The sequence below is a fragment of the Leuciscus leuciscus genome (genome assembly GCF_965113295.1).
Source record: "Leuciscus leuciscus genome assembly, chromosome: 4".
Classification (NCBI taxonomy): domain Eukaryota; kingdom Metazoa; phylum Chordata; class Actinopteri; order Cypriniformes; family Leuciscidae; genus Leuciscus; species Leuciscus leuciscus.
In genome coordinates, this window is record NC_138728.1 from 30,561,726 (window position 1) to 30,582,893 (window position 21,168).

The 21,168-nt window shown below is 38.4% G+C and overlaps 1 protein-coding gene across 1 annotated transcript in view; it reads left to right on the forward strand.

Annotated features, from left to right (window-relative positions):
• Positions 1–21,168, forward strand: part of LOC309497634 (uncharacterized protein) — a 141,478-nt gene that overhangs the window by 73,324 nt on the left and 46,986 nt on the right. The gene's annotated exons all lie outside the window — the stretch shown is intronic.

Here is a 21,168-nt window from a genome sequence, read left to right on the forward strand (position 1 = left end):
TCAAAAACGGCACTAATGTTAAGAAGGGCAGGCTGATTACATAAGAGATATCTGACATAACAGTTGTTTCGAGTTAATCATTCCAGTGTGTGCTTTGATTTACACGAGTGCTGTCATATTCTGTAATAGTTTCCGAAGAACGCATTTGTGGTGACAGAAGTCGTAAAGTAGGCGTGATAGAATGTGGATTTGTGTCATTTGGTTTTTGTTGTCATTTTGGAGTCTCCCAGGATACTTGAAGCTTGCAGAAAGCTTTGAGCCAGAAAATAGTTTTGTGAGAATTGTTTTTCAATCTGTAAGTTTCAATACATTTTCAATCTGATTGGTTTGTTTATTAGCCTGGCTAACGTCAGACCTCGTCTCATTGAGACGTGGTCTGGGAACCACATGTTGATTTTCTCGTATTTGAGGCGTGGTTTACGAATGCCCAGAGCCGTTTATTGGGCGCTACGAATGTCTATCAAATGTGCCTGTACATTCCTCATAGCCAAGCGTTTCAATTATACCAGATGACGTATGTAGAGCGACAGAAATTCGACGAGGAAGACGACGAAATAAACTTGCGTTCTAAACTACTTAGAACACTATCTAAGGCTGCATCGAAAGGTAACTTCGCGTCTGATGCCATGTTGGATCCATAGATATAAACAAACTGCTTCGGTGTGTCGCATAGAGGGGAAAATCTAGTCCATGGTGTCCAGGCTGCGTAGCAGTGTGAATAAAAATGCGCTGCGCCCAAGGCAGCATGGGGGAAACCCAGGCTATTTGTTTATAGCAAATGTTGATGAAATGAACGTGTTAAACAAGATAAAGATAAATAGCAAGATAATTTAACAATAAGTGTGCGATTAATCACCAACAAAAGTGTGCTTAATCCCCCCAAAAAATTTTAAATCGATTGACAGCAGTAAGTATGTTTAGTTTAGCATTATTTTATCATTAATTTTTGTTTATGATATTCAATCATTGCACTCAAACATGGAGGAGAGAGAGTATTGGGGGCACAAGTCATCAACTTGACAGTTTTATTGCACCCCCATAAAAGAGGTTCCCACGCATTTTACATTTTACATAAAACATCTTTTTAAAAACTGTTTCAAACACATCATAATAGGCCTACTAAAACTACATCATGTTTAAAATCATATTAAAAAAGGCCTTACATTTTTTACAATTTTGTATGTTGAAAGAGAACCAAAACTCTTATTATCCAGCTCCAAAGGTTACAAAGTCTGCGTGCAGTAGTAGTGTGAAACACGTCCACACTCTGTCCGCTCAAAACTAGAAGTGACAGAATTGAAGGAAAGCGCTGTGCCAGACTCCACCCCTATCCCCTCCCACACCAGCTGGTGAAGAGGTAAGGGGAGGGGGTGAGTCAATTGCCCTTACATTGCAGCTCCGTGAAACGCGTCCACACCCTTCGAGTCAAAGTTAGAAATGAGCCTTGGAACACTGTGCAGTGACTCGCACAGACTCCACCCACTAACACACCCCTCAAAGCTGAGAGGCTGATTTAAATTTAAGGTAGATAACTAGGACTTCCGGTTATGGCGCTTTGCTGAAGAGACGCACGAGTTAGCCCCGCTGGAATCTGTTTTAAGATTTCTTAAATATATTCCAGTTCCGTTCAACTTTCGAGCTCACTTTGTTTATAAGTGAATACTGTTCACGATGTCACCTAAACGAGCAAAGCAAAAGCCGAAGAAAGTAGAAAATACAGAAGATACCTCCGACTCCGAAAGCATGGAAGAGGGGGCGCACCTTACACATGGCGACGAAGACTCATCGCCGGTTAGTGGAGATCAAGCAGGCGGCTTACACGCTGATACAAGTGGTATCTTACAAGCAATAAACTCAATGAAAGTGGATATGACTTCTCAGTTCGAAACTGTCCTTTCAGCTATACAAGAAATCAAAAACCAAGTTGCAGAGTGTTTCGGAAGATTAACGCAGACAGAGGAACGCATTTCTCAAACGGAAGATTCGGTCTCCACACTTCAATCAACGACCAGCGCTCTTGAAAAGAAAGTCTCTGCGCTTACTTGGAAAATAGATGATTTGGAAAATCGTAGCCGACGCTCCAATCTGAGGCTCCTAGGTTTACCAGAAAAATCCGAGGGCAACGATGCATGTACGTTCTTAGAAAGCTGGCTATCTGAAGCACTGGATATGGAACCACTCCGAAAGCCACTGGCCATAGAGAGGGCCCATAGGATCGGTTATATGCGAAAAACTGCAGCGGACGCGAATTCAACCCCGAGAGTGATGATCGTGAAGTTTTTGGACTATAGAGACAAGGAGCGCGTGATGCGTGCGGCCAGAGCAAAAAAAGATGTACTGTTCAAAAATCACCGAATCATGTTCTTTCCGGACCTTTCTGCTGAAGTGAACAAACAACGGAGGCAATTCGACGAAGTAAAGAAGAAGCTGCGAGCTAAGGGACTGATGTATGGATTCATCTTTCCAGCACGCCTCCGAGTGACCGTTGATGGCCAGGCTCACGTCTTTCAAAGTCCGTCAGAAGTTAACGATTTTCTAATGAGCATGTAAGATGGTGCTATTTTCTGTTCTTTGTTCACTTTCAAGAACACATAAGCAATAGACAAATCAATAGGTTGAATTCCTTATAATGGGACGATGTAAATTGCACAGCGGGGCTCAAATGCGATGCGATTCATCGTACGGATCTTTTCCCTAAGTTAAATTGGGTAGATTCAGTTAAGGAAGTTAGAAGTAAAGAATCGTTTGGATTTGCTGGTGGTTCTCGGCAGGTCGCAGTTGTGGAGTTAAAGTGTTTTTTTTTATTATTATTTTTTTATCTGCTTTAAATTGGATGTTTATAACCATGTTGTTTATTTCACTTTGTTTTAAGTCTTATCTTTACAAGGTACAGGTGATTTTTTGTTTTAAAATATGGAAGAGTGTTGGATTATTTCATAATATAAATGGAAATGACAGATACCATTGGGGTTAAATTTATTTCGTGGAACTGTAGGGGGCTACATACTTTTTCTAAAATCAAACAAGTGATGTCCAGATTAAAGCAACTACAGTCTAAAATCGTTTTTCTTCAAGAAACACATCTAATGCCCAAAGACATATGTAGAATACGTAATAGGTGGCCTGGTCAGGTATTTGCAGCTTCATTTAGTTCTTAAGCGAGAGGGGTAATTACAATGATTCACAAATCAATTCCATTTCAGATGGATAAGACAATACAGGATCCTTCCGGTAGATACCTAATTGTTCAAGGAACATTATTATCTAAACGACTGAATCGTATTAATGTTTATGGCCCTAACGATGACGTACCCAAATTTTATAGTAACCTCTTCTTAACTTTATCCACCTTTTCTGGGTTTTATGTGATGGGAGGAGATTTCAACTGCACATTGGATCCAATTAGAGATCGTTCATCTGGCCTTGATCAATCCCATAAACAGACTAGAAAGACCCTAAATTATTTTATAAAGGATTTAAACCTTGTTGAAATATGGAGACATTTGCACCCTAAAGATATTCAATATTCTTGCTTTTCCAAAACACACCAGTCCTATTCTAGAATTGATTATTTTCTTATTTCTGTAACACTCATGTCATACATTACTGATTGTTCTTATGATTCTATTGTAATTTCAGACCATGCCCCTATTTCACTCACCTACATTGACCCTAAATTACTAGGAAACCCTCCAAAATGGAGATTTAATCCCAAATGGCTCCTAGATGATCAATTCAATAAACATATTCTACAGCAGATAGATATGTATTTTGACATTAATACAACACAAACATCAGCTAGTATAACATGGGAGGCTTTTAAAGTCTTCATTAGAGGTGTTATTCTAAGTGTCACAAGTAGTAAATCAAAAAGCTTTAAGAAAGAATTGACTGAACTGGATACTAAAATAAAACTTTTAGAAAAGACCTTATCAAATAAAAATGACTCAAATATTCATCAGGAACTGCTGAATCTTAGAACTAAATATAATGAACTATCTGCCAAAAAAAGCAGCAGCTAGTCTAATGATGTTAAGACAAAATTATTATGATCAAGGTGAAAAGGCAGGGAAATTGTTAGCTTGGAGAATTAAACAAAAGCAATCAGAAAGAACTATAAATTCTATTGAAGACAATTGTGGCATCATTACAGTGGACCCAGTAAAGATAAATGACACTTTTAAATACTTTTTTGAGACTTTATATTCCTCTGAATATGCAGATAACCGTACACAAAAAGAATTTCTTGACAGTCTGTCTATACCTATTATTTCTGAAGAGACAAAACTGTCTCTAGATATGGACATAACAGAAGAAGAGATCACAGAAGCCATCAACAGTTTAACAGCAGGTCGAACACCGGGACCAGATGGCCTTAATGTAGATTTTTACAAGAAATTTAAAAGAAAACTTGCCAGACCTATTTTAGATATGTTTAAAGAATCCTTTGCAAATGGTATGCTCCCAGAATCCTTAAAGGGATACTTCACCGTTTTTTCATATTAAACTATGTTATTCCCTTAACTAAGACGAGTTGATACATACCTCTATCGTCTCAGTGCGTGCACTAAATCCCTCTGTCTTGCGGCGAAACTTTGTTAGCCCAGTTCATTTAATATGGGCCAAGCAGAGAAGCTACCAAACACCTCCACGTTTTGGTGTTTGGTATCTTCTCTGCTTGGCCCATATTAAATGAACTGGGCTAACAAAGTTTCGCCGCAAGACAGAGGGATTTAGTGCACGCACTGAGACGATAGAGGTATGTATCAACTCGTCTTAGTTAAGGGAATAACATAGTTTAATATGAAAAAACGGTGAAGTATCCCTTTAAGACATGCTCTCATTACGCTCATACCCAAGCCTAACAAAATAAATACAAAATGTGATTCATTTCGACCAATCTCATTACTTAATACAGATGTTAAAGTACTAAGCAAAATTTTAGCAAGGAGGTTGGAGACACTCCTACCTAAGATAATACACAGAGACCAAAATGGATTCATTAAGGGTAGGCAGGGTTTTCATAATGTTAGAACCTTGCTTAATGTTTTATATCTTAAAAAAGGGGCTTGTGATGCGGCCATTCTTTCCTTAGATGCCGAAAAGGCTTTCGACAGGGTGGAATGGCCGTATCTATTTGAGGTCCTTAAAAGATTTGGGTTTGGGGAAATTTTCTGTAAATGGATTAAGATACTTTACATGCATCCTATGGCTGAAGTACTAACTAACAATATAGTTTCTAAGGCTTTTAACATCCAAAGGGGTACTCGTCAAGGGTGCTCCCTTTCACCCCTTCTTTTTATCTTAGCAATTGAGCCACTTGCCATCGCGGTAAGATCTCATAGTAATATACTAGGTATCAGATCAGACACAATAGATTTGCGCATTTCGTTGTATGCAGATGATGTAATTCTATACTTGACAAATCTGGCTCACTCCATCCCTTCTCTAATACGACTTCTTTCGCTCTTTGGTAACTTTTCTGGTTATAAAATAAACCAATCTAAATCATGTATCCTGTTACTGAATAATGGTGATAGTCAAATACCAACTGTAACACAATTCAATGTGGTAGATTCCTTTATTTATTTAGGAATTAAAATAACGGCGAATGTAGATCATATATCTTTGGTTAATTACCAACCTCTTTTGAACACGGTCTCTAAATTTATTGAACGGTGGAAAAATCTACCTATATCGCTAATTGGACGTGTAAATATAATAAAAATGAGCGTACTACCTAAAATATTATATCTGTTTCAAAACATTCCTCTCTGCCCTCCAACCTCCTTTTTTACAATACTTCGGAGATCATTCACTGACTTCATATGGAATAATAAAAGAGCTCGTGTTCGGTTATCATTATTATACTTGCCTTATAATAGGGGTGGTCTTCAGTTTCCGAATCTACAGTGGTACTATTGGGCAGCACAGTTACGATCGACCTTATATTATTTCTCATCTGAACATTGTGCATCTTGGGTGGATATTGAATCAGTGCTCGAATTGAGGGGGGGCTGGGGGGATCCGGGACCCCCCATAAGGTATTAGGGACCCCCCATAAGAAGTAAAAAATAGAATTAGGGGGGTCCCTCGGATATTTTTATTTTAGTAAAAATAATAATGACAAATCAAAATAAATGCATGCAAAGGATACAGTAAATATCATGAATTGATTATTTACAATAATTTATTTTAAGTGTGTTTATAGGCTAGTTGTCATGTCTCTTTAAAATGTAAACGCCCCGCCTAAAGAGCGCTGTGCGCGCGCATGACATCGTCGACTGACAGGACTGTTTGTTTGGCGCCGCTCCGGTGAAGCTAATTTTAGCTTTTAAAATATGGAGAAAAATAAACCTCCACTCGCAGTCGGGAAGAGAAAGCTTCTTACTGACTTTTTTGAGGGGTAATTGTCTCTCGCTATATATCTTTCTACTTTATATCTAACAGTTATCCACTCCATGTCGGGGCTTTTATATTCCTAGCATATATTGGAAACATTTGGCTTACGTTACTATTTTTTTCATAATTAACAGTCCTGGTTCTACAGGAGTGCTAGTGCTAGAGATCTCGATGAAGATGGATAACAGATTTTTAGTAATTATAAAGGGAGCGCTCGTTGTGCGCTTTCTAATATCCATTCAGAATTTGTATTTATTTGTATATGACTTGTTTTTCATGCTGCTAGGACCAAAGGCTGTATAAACACGGCAAAGTTTTGGGAATTACATACGCATTTATGCGGGATTCACTCTTGAAATAGCAATGATTTATTTTGATTGCCATAGTATTGTTTGTTTATGAATAAAGCAGCCTTTTTCAATGAAATGGTTGAATAGTCTGCTGACTCACTCACTCATGACAGTGCTTTGCCGCCACCTACTGGACGTAACTATTTAAAAATCGTATGTGCTGAAATAGTTGAAAAATCCCAACCAACACACAGGCTGACAGCCTGTTTTGCCACAATTTATAATAAACAAGTTTCATGCATTTAATCAAGTCTTTTGGAACAAACATTATCACAGTGTCACATCAATCATCCAGTTGTTTTTAGGGTAAATACTACATTGGTAAATAAAGCTAGAATCATTCTGTTGGATGTACACTATTCAAAAATTCAAGAGTCTCTTCTGTTCACCAAGCCTGCATTGATTTGATCCAAAATACAGTAAAAACAGTAATATTATGAAATATTATTACAATGTAAAATAATAATACAATAAAATATAATTTATTTCTGTGATCAAAGCTGAATTTTCACCATCGTTACTCCAAGTGTTCATCACATGATCCTTCAGAAATCCTAATATGATGATTTGATGCTCAACAAACATTTATGATTAATATCAATGTTGAAAACCGTTATTTACAGTATTTAAAAAAAAAATAGTTTGATGAATAGAAAGTTTATCTGAAATATAAACTTTTGTAGTATTATACACTACCATTCAAAAGCTTGCGGTTAGAATTTATAAAAAAATGTTGGGAAAGAAATTAATACTTTTATTCAGTACGGTTGCATTTAATTGATCAAAAGTGACAGTAAAGACATGTATAATGTAACAGAAGATTCTGTTTCAAATAAATGCTGTTCTTTTGAACTTTCTATTCATCAAAAAATCCTGAAAATAAAATGTATGACGGTTTTGGCTTGCTCAGTTGGGAATATTTTGGGGATATTTAATTTTATTCTATCAATCAATAAATTCCACTAGAAACAAACCTTGTTGTATTATTTTATTTTAATTAAATACTGTAAAGCTGCTTTGATACAATCTGTATTGTGAAAAGCGCTATACAAATATACTTGATTTGATTTCCACACAAATATGAACTGTTTCCAACATTAATAATCATAACTGTTTGTTGATCATCAAATCCTCATATTAGAGTGATTTCTGAAGGATCATGTGACACTGAAGACTGGAGTAATGATGCTGAAAATTCAGCTTTGATCACAAGATATAAATTACACTTTACTGTATATTCACATAGAAAACAGTCACAATATTTCACAATATTACTTTTTATCAAATAAATGCAGCTTTGAGCAGAAGAGACTTCTTTTTAAAACATTTTAAAAATCTTATCGATTTCAACTTCTGAACGGTAGTGTATATTTCATTTCATTATGTGTATTTATTTAAAAAAAATATTGAAACCAAAACATGCATTAGTGTGCAGGTAAAGAGGACCTCCACTAAGGCAAGCACAGTCCATTCCAGTTCAGCAGAGGCCAGTGGCAGAAGCTCAGCACAGGTTAGCTGCGACAAAATCTCAGAAGAGGGCAAATGCAGTGATAACAGCAGCTCAGCACAGATCAACGAAAGCGAAGAGCAGGTCAGCAACAGCTCAGAACAGCTAACTCCCACCAACAGCTCTGAACGGCTCAACAAAAACAAAAACTCAGAGCAATTCAGCAGCTTCTCCAAGGAAGTTGATACCTGGAGAAATCAGTTAGAAATATGGAAGAAACAATACTCCCCATGGCTGTACATAAATGAAAACAAAATTGGATGTATTGCATGTAGAGATGTTAAACGAATGTGTTCAAACAAAAAAGGTGTTCAAGTGGCAGAAGAGTGGGCTTTAGGGAGGGTCCAAGCAATGAATGTACGTGCCATGAGGAAAAAAATATACAAACACCGGGACAGTCAGGCTCATCAGAGGGCTCTAGAAATTGAAGCTCAGAAAGAAAAAGAGATCCTCCCCACACTAACAGAGAAGGTTAACGATGAGCTTGTCAGAGAAACAGCCAACAGTATAAGAACAGCCTACTTTGTGGCAAAAGAGAGATTAGCATTCAGTAAAATGAGCAGACTGATAATGCTACAAGAGGTCAGTGGAGGAAAAATGGGCCCTTCACACCGATCGGATCATACGTGTATCGCTATGATTGAACACATTGCCACTAAAATGAAAAAGTCAATGATATCCGCATTGAAGTCCAATGATTCTTTTGTGAGTTTGACAGTTGATGAAAGCAGTAACTTTGGCAAAAGCTATTTAATAATTTACTTGAGAGCAGATGTGACAGGCAGAGATGACATTGAAAACATTTTCCTTGATCTTGTAGAGCTAGATAAGGGAACAACAGCCGAAGCATTGTATCAAGCTCTTAAGAATACCCTTTTGACAGCAGGCTTGGATGATGAATATTTAAAATCACACCTGATCAGCATTGCCACAGATGGAGCATCAGTCATGACAGGAAGAGAGAGTGGACTGATTGCAAAGTTGAGAAAAGACTTCCCTTCATTGAAGAGCATTCATTGTCTTGCACACAAGCTAGAGTTGGCAGTGCATGATGCATGCAAGTCTGTAACTGGATGTAACCACTTTGAAATCTTTATTTCAAAGTTGTATACGTTTTACCACCAATCTCCAAAAAATGCCAGACTGCTCTATGATGCTGCCACTCATGTTAACATCTCACTGCTGAGGATTGGGCAGATTTTCACAATTCGCTGGGTTGCCAGCAGTTTCAGCACTGTCAGAGCTGTTTGGCGGGACTTTCCTGCACTTGCCACACAAATGCAGAAAGCTTCTGTGGATGTTTCCCGCAATGATTTGGATCGACGAAAATGCAGTGGACTATTGAGGAAACTCAGCAGCACAGGTTTTGTTAAAGACCTTGCACTGATGAAAGATGTGCTGCGCGAGTTACAAAGCCTCTCTCTGAAACTGCAGAATCGAAACACATCTCTCACTGATGCCAGTCGGTGGACTCTTTTGACTATGGAGGTCCTGGAGGCCATGAAAACAAAACCAGGAAAGTCACTTGCAAAGGCAGAAGGGAGGATAACAGCATGCATGTTCAAGGGCATCACACTACAAGCCTCCAAAGAGAACATCAACAAGGGGCAGTTCCTACAGGCTGTCATTGATAATCTCTCTGTACGTCTCCCTGACTCAGAGCTTACTGAGCTTTTGACTCCACTCGAACCATCCTGTTGGCCCAAAGATCGTAATTCTCGTTCTGACATCTACCTTGTTTGCTTGCTTGCGCTTCCCAGAGCATTAAAGAGCCACTCCTGATGCTTGTTAGTAAAGCATTCGGTGTACTGGTAAAAAATACTGCAGTGGCAATCAGTCTTTGTCTGGCTTGAATGTTGTAAATACTTACTCTCTGTGCACTCATGGAAGGACTATTCGTCTTGTGTTTTCCTGGATGTTATTTGTGTCTCAGATGACTTCACCCAGATAGCAACATTGTTTCAGCTCAGATCCGGCCCAGATCTGGCAAACAGGAGCGGTCCACCCAAGTGTCAGATGTGGGCCAGATCTGGGCTAAAAACAATGTTGCAATCTGAGCAGATACGTTTTCTACATTTCTATGTAACACATTATATATATAGTTATGTTCAGTTCTCCATTTCAGTTGTGGGAAAAGAGACTGAGTTTATATATGTATATATATATATATATATATATATATATATATATATATATATATATATATATATATATATATATATATATGTATGTATGTATACATATATATTTGTTTGAGAGGTCATTTCTCATTTGAGATTTTCGTTATCCCTGTTTCTGAAGAAATTTGTCTTTGAAAAAAGTTTATGTCTTCACCCACTGGTTCCTGAAATTATTTTGATGTCTGTTATGGATGAATGCTGAGTTGACTTTTGAGAATCTCCTGGACATCCCTATGTTAAACTTATAAACTATTCCAAAGACTGTATCCTGTTTGCCCAGTTGCCCTGCACTCTTTGAGTAAAACTCCCGCACCTGGGTTCATACTACATCATTACAGCCTGATAGTATTTTTCCATTCTTTTGCTACTGTTTAAGTAATAAAAAAGTTGTGAAGATAGATATCCTTTTGAAGTTACTGACTGCTCTCTTTTATCACTGCTTTCGGAGACATTATGAAATAATTATCCCTGTGCCACTGTTGAATCTGACAGTGATACCATCCAGTGAGTCTGGAAGTCATCTGATTATTTTCTACTGTTTTTGAGACATTTCAATGTATTTTGAAGTCACTTGCTTTTACGGGTGTTCAAGTGCCTTATATGTAGTGCCCTGGTATATTTGCCATAGCTGCCCTTTTGGGTCTGCTGCTTTGTCACCCTCTAAATCCATATTACTCAAGTAAGTAATTTAAAAGAAGAGATATATATATATATATATATATGTATGTGAATTCAAGCGTTTTTAATAAATAGTATATATTTATGCATATTATGATCAAATATATTGTATATTTTGTATAAAGTGTATATTGCGAGACTAACCAACCCCCCGCCCAAAAAAACTTGGGGACCCCCCATAAGACTTGACTCAATTCGAGCACTGTATTGAATCTTTCTTCATAAAGTCAAAATTACCCCTTAATCTCTACCTCTATTCGGCAGACATTAAATCCCTCAGAAAAGATAAAGATGTTCTATCTTTTAACCCTATCCTCATTAATACAATTAACATCTGGTGTGATGTATATAAATATCTAGGGCAGTGCAATACTTTATCATGTTTTACTCCAATATGGGGAAACAAGCGTTTTAAACCAGCTAGATCTGACCCTGGATTTAAGATGTGGTTTGATAAAGGGTTACAGAAAATTGAGGATTTCTATAGGGAAAAGGCGCAATTTGATATTCCCAAAAAACATTTTTTTAAATTCCTTCAATTTAGGAGCTATGTTTCTTCCTATCAAGGTGCAAAGCTTACAAAACCTAATAAGACACCTCTTGAAGAACTGTTATCAAAATCTGCCCAAACTAAAGGTTTAATATCTATGTTTTATAAAATGTTAGAATCACACTCTAAAGAATCATCAGAATCTAAATTGGCTTCCTGGAGAGAAGATTTAAATGTAAACATTCCCTCGGATGTTTGGGATGGAATATGTACGAAAGCTCATGTACAAACAGTTAATAGTAATCTTAAATTAATTCAGTACAACTGGATTATGAGAACTTACATTACTCCAGTTAGGTTAAATAAAATTAACCAGAATATCCCAGATACGTGCATCAAATGCTCAGATGATAAAGGTACACTTTTGCATTGCATGTGGAACTGCCCAAAGGTGCAGGAGTTTTGGAAGGAGGTGGCTATATTTATTTCTCAGATGGTGTCTATAAATCTACCAATGAAACCCGAAATTTTTATTTTGGGAATTATTCCTGAGAATACTGTGGACCATGGCAGCACTCGTAAACTTGTTGATATTAGTATACTTCAAGCAAAGCGTCTAATAGCCTTGTATTGGAAGAAAGTGGAAAAGCCATCTATCGTACAGTGAATCAATAACATGTCCTTCTGTTTAGCTATGGAAAAGATAACTTATATCTTGAAAGGTAAAATTTCTTCTTTTGAGAAAATTTGGACACCCTTTATATCCTTTATATCAAATTCGGATTTTGGGAATGTACTAAATAAGACAGGAGAAGACAAGCTAACTTGACACTTGATCTATCTTATTTATCCCCCTTTTCATATTTTTTTATTTAAAGAAAACATTGTTAAATAATGATTTGTTGTATGCCTTCTATGCATGTTTTGTATTTTCAACTTCCCCTTCCTACTGTATTACTTTCTGGAATAACCTGTGTTGCTATTTAAAATAACCTGTGCCTTGTTTTGTTTTGTTTTATTTTATTTTATTTTATTTTTTTTTTTATTTTTTTTATTTTTTATATATGAAAAGATGTAACTATAATATTGTTGTATTACATTGTTATATTTTGATACATCTTAATAAAAAGATTGTAAAAAAAAAAGAAAAAAAAAGAAAAAAAAAGGTAGATAACTAGTCCCCATGGAGTGAAACTATATGCAAAATAAGTACACGCATACACACTATGTTTTTGTCAAATGAGTAGTTTTATTCTACGTATCAACTGTTTATTTATTTTTTACCACTTTAACTCATTTTACTCTAATTCATTTTATAACTGTATCACTTATCTCTTTTTTATTTCCTTTTATAAATGTCTTTAAAGGGATAGTTCACTTTGAAATTAATTTTTGGTATGTTTTAGCTTACCTCAAGTGCATCCAAGATGTAGGTGTCTTTTTTTCCGCAGTAGTTTCAATTTTGATATTTTTAGGTCAAACCGTTCTTGTCTGTCATTCATATAATGCAGGTCTATGGTCACTGTCTCAAAGAGCATGCACAGAGTCCAAATTAAAACAATTCCCCGTCGTCCAAATTAAACAATTCCCCATCGTAAGTACACATTGATGGCCTAAGACACGAAACGAGCGGTTTGTGTGAGAAAACGAACAGTATTTATATCGTTTTTACCACTTATACACAGCCATGTCGAAGTGATCTGATCTGACGTGTACGCAGACTGGTGCATAGATATATACACACTAGATGTCGCCTTAAAGACATTCGTTCCAATGAACTGCCGTAGACAAGGCGACATCTAGTGTGTATATATCTATGCACCAGTCTGCGCACACGTCAGATCAGATCACTTGGACATGGCTGTGTATAAGTGGTAAAAACGATATAAATACTGTTCGTTTTCTCACACAAACCGCTCGTTTCGTGTCTTAGGCCATCAATGTGTACTTACGATGGGGAATTGTTTAATTTGGACGACGGGGAATTGTTTTAATTTGGACTCTGTGCATGCTCTTTGAGACAAGTGACCATCGACCTGCATTATATGACTGACAGACAAGAATGGTTTGACCTAAAAATATCAAAATTGAAACTACTGCGGAAAAAAAGACACCTACATCTTGGATGCACTTGAGGTAAGCTAAAACATACCAAAAATTTATTTCAAAGTGAACTATCCCTTTAAAGACCCACTCCGATGAAAATCATGTTTTTCTAGGTGTTAACATGTTCTTGTGGCATTTTTCTTATGCTAGAGGACATATCTTGAGAAAAATAAGCTCAAAGTTGTATTTCTGAGTATTTCTGCATTCAAATGGCTGTGAATCAGTAGCAGACGCTAAAATGCCGGCTAAAATAGACTGGAGTTGTGACGTAGTAACTCCACTGGGCGGGGCCACAAGCTCATACTCCCCTTCGCCCCGCACGCTCAGGTTCTGAGGAGTAGAGAAGACGATGGCGGATCAATACCTATGTGCGGTAGCGGGTTGCAATGCTAAGAGGAGAGATATTGGTATTAGCTTTCATGCTTTACCAAAACATGTTGCTGTGAGAGATGAATGGATTACGTTCCAGGGTTCCAGACTGCGACCATTTTTTGAGAATGTGCGAGTTAAAATTTTATGTGGTCGCATTTGTGCGAGTGCATGGTCATGTACTACTCAGTTAAATTCACGCATGAATTTTCCTGCATTGAACTTGTTTTAGCGCCCGCCAAAGTGAATTTTTGTCCAGCCAAAGTCTTATTTGATCGGTGAGTAATGTAGATGAACTGCTGCGCTTGTTTAAATGAAAGAACGAGCAGAGAGAGAGACCCGGACGCGCGCGCGCGCACTCTCTGTCTTCAGAGCCAGGCGAAAATGTAAACAAGACCTCACCGTCTCCAAACTAAGCGCTGTCTTGCTCTCTCTCCCTCGCACATATTAATCAAAATAAATCGACACGGCGGTAAAAGGTCGGAAGACCAAAGTTTCATGTGGAGCATTCGGAGATTTTTTCTTCTTTTTCTGAATTGCCGCTGGGTGTGAATTGTGCTAAATAATTTGCCTTATCTTCTCTGAAAAGCGTTCCGGACATTCAGCTGACATAAAACAACACTTTAATTAAACGAAAAAAACTATCCAGTGATGAAATGTTTTCTGTGTTGACAGAAAGAAAGAAAGACAGAAAGAGGCTGTTGCTGCCTATGTATCTCGCTTCAGCCAACGGCTCCGCCCACAACGCAGAGGCTAATGAGCTACTGCCGCTCTGCTGAAGCGAAGTCCCAGAAAACGGCACAGGTTTTGTGATTTTGGCTAAAAACGACATAATCATCATTTAAAGACCACTGAGAATGTTTAAAAATAGCTCAAAATATGATCGGAGTGGGACTTTAATCCTCCTTGTTTTTATTTTGTGATTATATGTATACCTTTTCTATGTGAAGCACTTTGAATATCCATATGAAATGTACTATATAAATAAACTTGTTATGCTATGCTCTGCTTATATGTCACAAACGTTGTTATATTTAATTGTTTAGACCAAAGACTTTTAAGCATATCTCAGCCATCGCGGTGAGTTACCCAACACCCCGCAGTCGCACCCACACACACGGCGTCGCAACGTCTACGATGATGTTTTGATTCCACGAGGTGTCATCCTACAAGTGTTATTTTTTATCTTTTGATGGGATGGTAGAATTAGTTTATTGCATGGTCTTATCTGAAGAGATTGACAGGATCTAGCAAGAGATCTGGCATATGTTTTTTCAGAGTCGTAAAAACAGGGATCAGATACATCATGCTGAGATGAAAGTATTCCTTGAAAAAAGAATGAGGTTAAAAAATCATCATCATCATCATCAATCGGCTGCGAACAATACGGGTCTGCAGTCGGTCACAAGCTTTCTCCATTCTGTTCGATTACTAGCAGCTCTTCGCATCTCGTCAGCAGTTGGTGGCATGTCATTGTTGATTAGTTTGCCGATGTATGTGTGATATGATGTGCGTGGCTTTCCTCTGCTTCGTTTGCCATGTCGTTCTTCGGGCGCATATAACACATATTTATTAATTTGGTCATTTAGGTCTCTTCTAAGTGAGTGGCCGACGAAGCGTAGGTGTCTTTGTTGGATTTGAAGGATAAGCTGGTTCTTTTCGACTGCTTCGTATACAGCTTTGTTACTTATTCGATCCATTTTCTTGATGCCAAGCATGATTCTGTAGCAACTGGTGGCGAAGCTGTTGAGTGAGTTTTACATTTTCTGGTTGATGATCCAACTTTCGCAGCCGTACAGGAGGATGGAGATGCACGCCGCTTCAAAGATGTTTAGTTTGAGTTTGATTGGAAGAGTTTTTGATAGAAATACATTCTTCATTTTCCAGAATGCTCCCCACGCTTGTCCTTTTCGTGCTCTGATGTCTGCTTCGCTCGACGCGATGTAAGAGCCAAGATACTTGAAGTCTTTTGTCCACTCGATTTTTTGTCCGTCGAGTTCAATGAATTGATGTAAGTTGATCGGCATCTCTGGCCCGGCAAGCTCTTGGTTGCTAAATGCTTCCGTCTTTTTAATGTTGACCTCAAGTCCTACTCGTTTTGCCCACTTTGCTGTTGTTTGAAGTTGAGCTTGCGATTTTTCTAGATTTTGCTGCTTGGTGTTGTCGCCGCCCTCGAGCAGCGCAATATCATCAGCAAAATCGAGGTCGAACAGTGAAGTGGCTGGATATCTCGATGATCTAGATAGATTCGTCATGAAGCCATGTGAGCCCGTTGATGTTGCATGCTCTTGTTCTGCTTTCTTTAGGACGAAGTCTATGACGATGATGAATAGAAAGGGAGCTAGTGTGACTCCTTGAAGAACGGCAGTTGAGATGTTGAACTGTTCTGATAGCTTGCCCTCGACCATTACTTGACTTTTTGAGTTGTTGTAGATAGTGCGAATCACTCTTACGGTTTTATCAGGAATTCCGTAGTGTCGCAAGATGTCGAACATGACGTTTCGTATGAGCGAGTCGAATGCTTTCTTAAAGTCGACGAATATGATGTAGAGGTCTAGGTTCTTGTCGATGGCGCCCTCGATTATTCGTCTAAGTATGTGAACTTGTTCGGTGCATCCTCTTCCTCTTCGAAATCCTGCTTGATTCTTTCTCATGATGTCGTCGACTGGTTTTCTTATTCGATTAAGAAGAACTTTATTGTAGACTTTCGCCGCGATCGACATCAAGCTGATCCCTCTGTAGTTATTCATCAGTGTAAGATCGCCTTTCTTGGGCAATGGAACGATGAGACTGGTGGTGAATTGCTCTGGTGCTTTTTCTTGCATGTAGACATCATTGCATATGTTACACAGCTGTCTGACTGCGTGATGGCCTCCGTATTTGAGAGCTTCGGCGGTAATGGGGTAGTCGCAACCTGGTGATTTGCCATTTTTGAGTTCGTCTACGGCCATTTTGACTTCGTCGAACGTGAATGGGCCTATATCGATCTCTAAGTCTCTGGTAGCTGGCTCGATGTGTAGATGTTCCGTGACTATTTCGTTGTTCAGTAGAGTTTTGAAGTAATTTTGCCATTCGTCTAGCAGTTCCTTAGGAGAATTGATATCGCTACCATCTGTTTTCTTCATTTTATGCTTGTTTATTGATTTTGTTTTGCCGCTGATCTCATTGATAACTTCCCATGTGGTTCGTAGCCTGTTTGCTTTCGCAGCTTCCTTGAGACGCTCGAGTTTCTCTGATAGGAAGGCGATTCTGTCCTGCTGGTAAGACTCGAGAAGCTTTTGACTTAGATCATGGCACTCTTGCTTTTCTTTTCGGTCTCGTTTGGCTCGGTTTCGTTGATCAAGTAAGTTTGTTGTTCGGCTTGAGACCCAGTTTTTAGGGGCTTTTTTCTTGATCAGACCGACTGTTGATTTAGCTGCTTTTTCGATGGTTGCTACAAAGTGGTCATATTTAGTTTGTACGTCTTGATCGTCTTCGCTTAGCACGCTGAAGTGGTTTTTGATTGCGATCGCATATTTGTTTTGTAGCTCGTTATTCTCTTTTAGCTTCCTCCAGTCGTATTTTGGTCTCTTATTCTTATTTTCGACTGGTGCGCGCAGACTGACTCTTATTTGCGCGTTGACTATGCGATGATCTGAGCCGACGTCTACTGTGTTATATGCTCGAATGTTCTTCACTGAGTTTGCCCATTTTCCGCTTATAAGTATGTGGTCAAGTTGTGCTCGATTTTTGTCATCGTTTTCCTTTCTGTTAGCGTCGGGTTGCCAAGTCCAGATTCTAGACTTCTTGTGCGGGAATCTGAACTGAGCAGATCTTGTGTTTGTTGTCTCGCAGAACTCTACAAGTCTACTGCCATTGTCGTTTGTCTTCTCGTGTAGGGCATGTTTGCCTACTGCTCTCGGGTTCGATATACTGCTGTCGAGGCCGATTCTTGCGTTGAAGTCACCTGCGATGACAAGCATGTTGTGTGGTGGTACTTCTTGTGCGCACTTTAACAACTTGGCATAGAACTCGTCTTTCTCTGCTTTTGGCTTTTCTTCGGTTGGTGCGTATGCAACAATGACAGTTGTTGTTGGATTGCCAGCGAAATTCGCTTTCATTATTCTGTCTGACACTTTAGTTGTTGATGTCATAGTTTTGGCTGCTTCGCTGTTTGTAAGAAGACCGATTCCTCCGACATGATTTCCCTGAGATGTTTTTGTTGCTGAGCAATAGTCGAATCGCCATTCTTTATTGTTGTAGGTTTCTGTATAGGTATTGATGTTGTCTGAGGCTGGTAGTCTATGCTCTTGTACTGCTACAATATCTATATTTTTGTCTTCACAGCCATAGATGAGCTGGTGAAATCTTTCTGATTGTTTGAAAGTTTCAGGTGTTGAGAGTTTGCCGTCTTTGTTTGTTCTGCGTAGCGTTCGGACATTGTATGTTGCTACATTGGTTGTTTTACGATGGGAGAAGTGGCGGTGGGAAGCCGAGTTGGTGGTATTTTTGTTGTCCTGTGTTATCGCTGCGTTGTCAGGTGTATACACCGTCATGAGCGAATTAATCGCACAGCGACGCGACGAAGGCGGTTTGTCGCCCGGAATGGGTACTTCTTTTGTGACTTTCGAAGTAGTTTTGTTTAAGCCATGCGGGTTACTAGCCCTGCACAGCCGATCGCATTTTTTACGTCATGCGCATGACTTGGCTGATTGCATCCTTTGATTTTCGTCTCAGGATGGGCGGTGAGGTCGCCACACTCTACGCCAAGAAAGGTTAAAAAAGAAAGAAAAAAAAAAGGTGTTTTGCAAATGCATCGGGCGATCTTTAAAATGCACCATGCTGCTAAAACATGACTGAAGATCAACATAAGTTGCTTTATCGGATCTATATTTTGATGAAGATCTGGCGCAAAGTCTGAATGAGCTTTGTGAGTATTTTCAGCAATCTTTTATTAAATTTTTTATGGAATGAATTTCATTACTAGTTGTTACAAGTTCTCCCTGTCTAGGGTTGGGAGAGCGTAACAGGATTCAATTTAATCAAAACTTAAACGTGGAGGGTTCCCTTCAGCCCCCTGCCCCAAAACTTGATACAAGAGTAAAAAGATTTGTGTAGAAGTGTTCAATCTTCAGGAGAAGGTCACCAAAACAACAAACAAAAGAGGAAACTTACTATTGGAAGGAGAACTAAATGACCTACACAGGTAAAAGAAAATAAATAAACAACATATGCTTCCCTCCACTCCCTGACTAACCAAAAACAGGGATTACATTTAGTCATTTTTTTTTATTAATGTATTACAAAAGAAAAAGGTGACTCAATCTCCCTACTGCTTTCCATAAGGTAAAAAATATATAATATAAATACAATACAATACCTTTTAATACCAAAACAAAGTAAAAAAAAAAAAAAATCACTATCTGATAGCAAAGCTATAATGCTGTTTTGACACCCAAGCACACACAAAAGATGAACTGCAATACACCAGGACAACACACCAATTTCACTCTCGGTTACTACAACACACAAGTGAACCTCCTTAAGTGACATTTTGTTGAAGTTGTGTTGCTGTTTGGTTATATTGAACTACTGAACTACAGTTTAATTACTGAAATATAGCTTAATAACTCAACAAATACTTAATATCAAACATGCACTGGGCGATTATCATCAACAAAAAATGTAGGCTAACACACAAACAGCTTAGCAATGAATGCTATCATACAGATTTACCCATGAATGAATTTACCTTTAACAGGTTCAATTAGTTCAATAGTTTTTTTTTTTTTTTTTTTTTTTTAAATGAAATTACCCTTCTGTATCTTTAAATTCACCTTTCAAATGTATGATTAAATCAGAGAATCAAACATGTACAGTATATTGTTTATAAAGGTGACTTCAGTCCATTACATAAATATCACTGTTCGCAATCAAAGAGTCCCTGTGATTTTATGCAGCAATCAGCATAAACGAAATAGACCGATCTTGTCTGGGTGCCGGTTGAAGTGAGGGCGTTTGAACAGAAGGTGGCAGTATTGTACACAGAATGGCGGATGGCAGTCCTTCTAACGTCGAGTTGAGTTTCACTCCACATCGAGCGACGAGTTTTCACTGTAGCAGCCCTTCAACTTGGAATAAACAGGCTTGGGAGTGTTTCCATACGGGTGCACTTTAATTCAGACGAGTGTGCATAGCACCAACACCGTGAAAACTTAAAAGGAAAATAACAAAGGCAATTTAGCCAGATACAAAATAATCCTTTGACAAATGCACTTTAGCAAGCTAGAAGCACATTGATAACAGCATAGCAGGCAACAGCCATAATGAAATGAATCTCATTACCATTTACATGAACGTATGAAATGAATTCATATGAAATAGTACATTACAACGAACCACATACCGCATATCAAAGGGTGCTAGAGAGTGGTGATCCAGGGAAGGCTGCCGCCATTAACTTAACTTGGACGTTGGAGAGATAGCTAGCAACTTCATAAATGAATCTCAAATTATTACTGCCAAAACAAATCAAGCACAGAGTAGTATAACACTTCAAAGAACACTTTAGTTGAAGGTTACAGTAATATTTTCCAATCTCTGACTCTAAACATGCATCGTCTTGTAACGTGCCTTCTCGTGCCTTCTTGTGTTTTTATTGAACGAGTGTGAGAGTGAGCGTGGAGATTAGTCCCCCATGCAGATAGCATGATGTCAAAATAAAAGTCACATGAAATAAAAGTATGAAACAGGATAATCATAATAAAACACTGCTAGTGGTCATCTACAATCATCATATAACGGTCACCAGCTGGAGTGCCCTTGAGAGCCACCAGAGGGCACTCCACACCAGACTATCATATTTACTCACAGACTACAATTTCCATCCTGCATCTACCTGGACTGATTACTTCATACACCTGCACTGCACTGATTACACACACACCTGCACCTCATTCACACACACATAAAAGCCACTTCCACACTCCACTTCTCTGCGAAGTATTGCATTGCCCCGGCGTACAATCTCTGAGCGTTTTCCCTGTGTTTGCTGAACTGTTACTGACCTTGGATTGTTTATATTGACTTCTGATTCTTCTGCTGCCT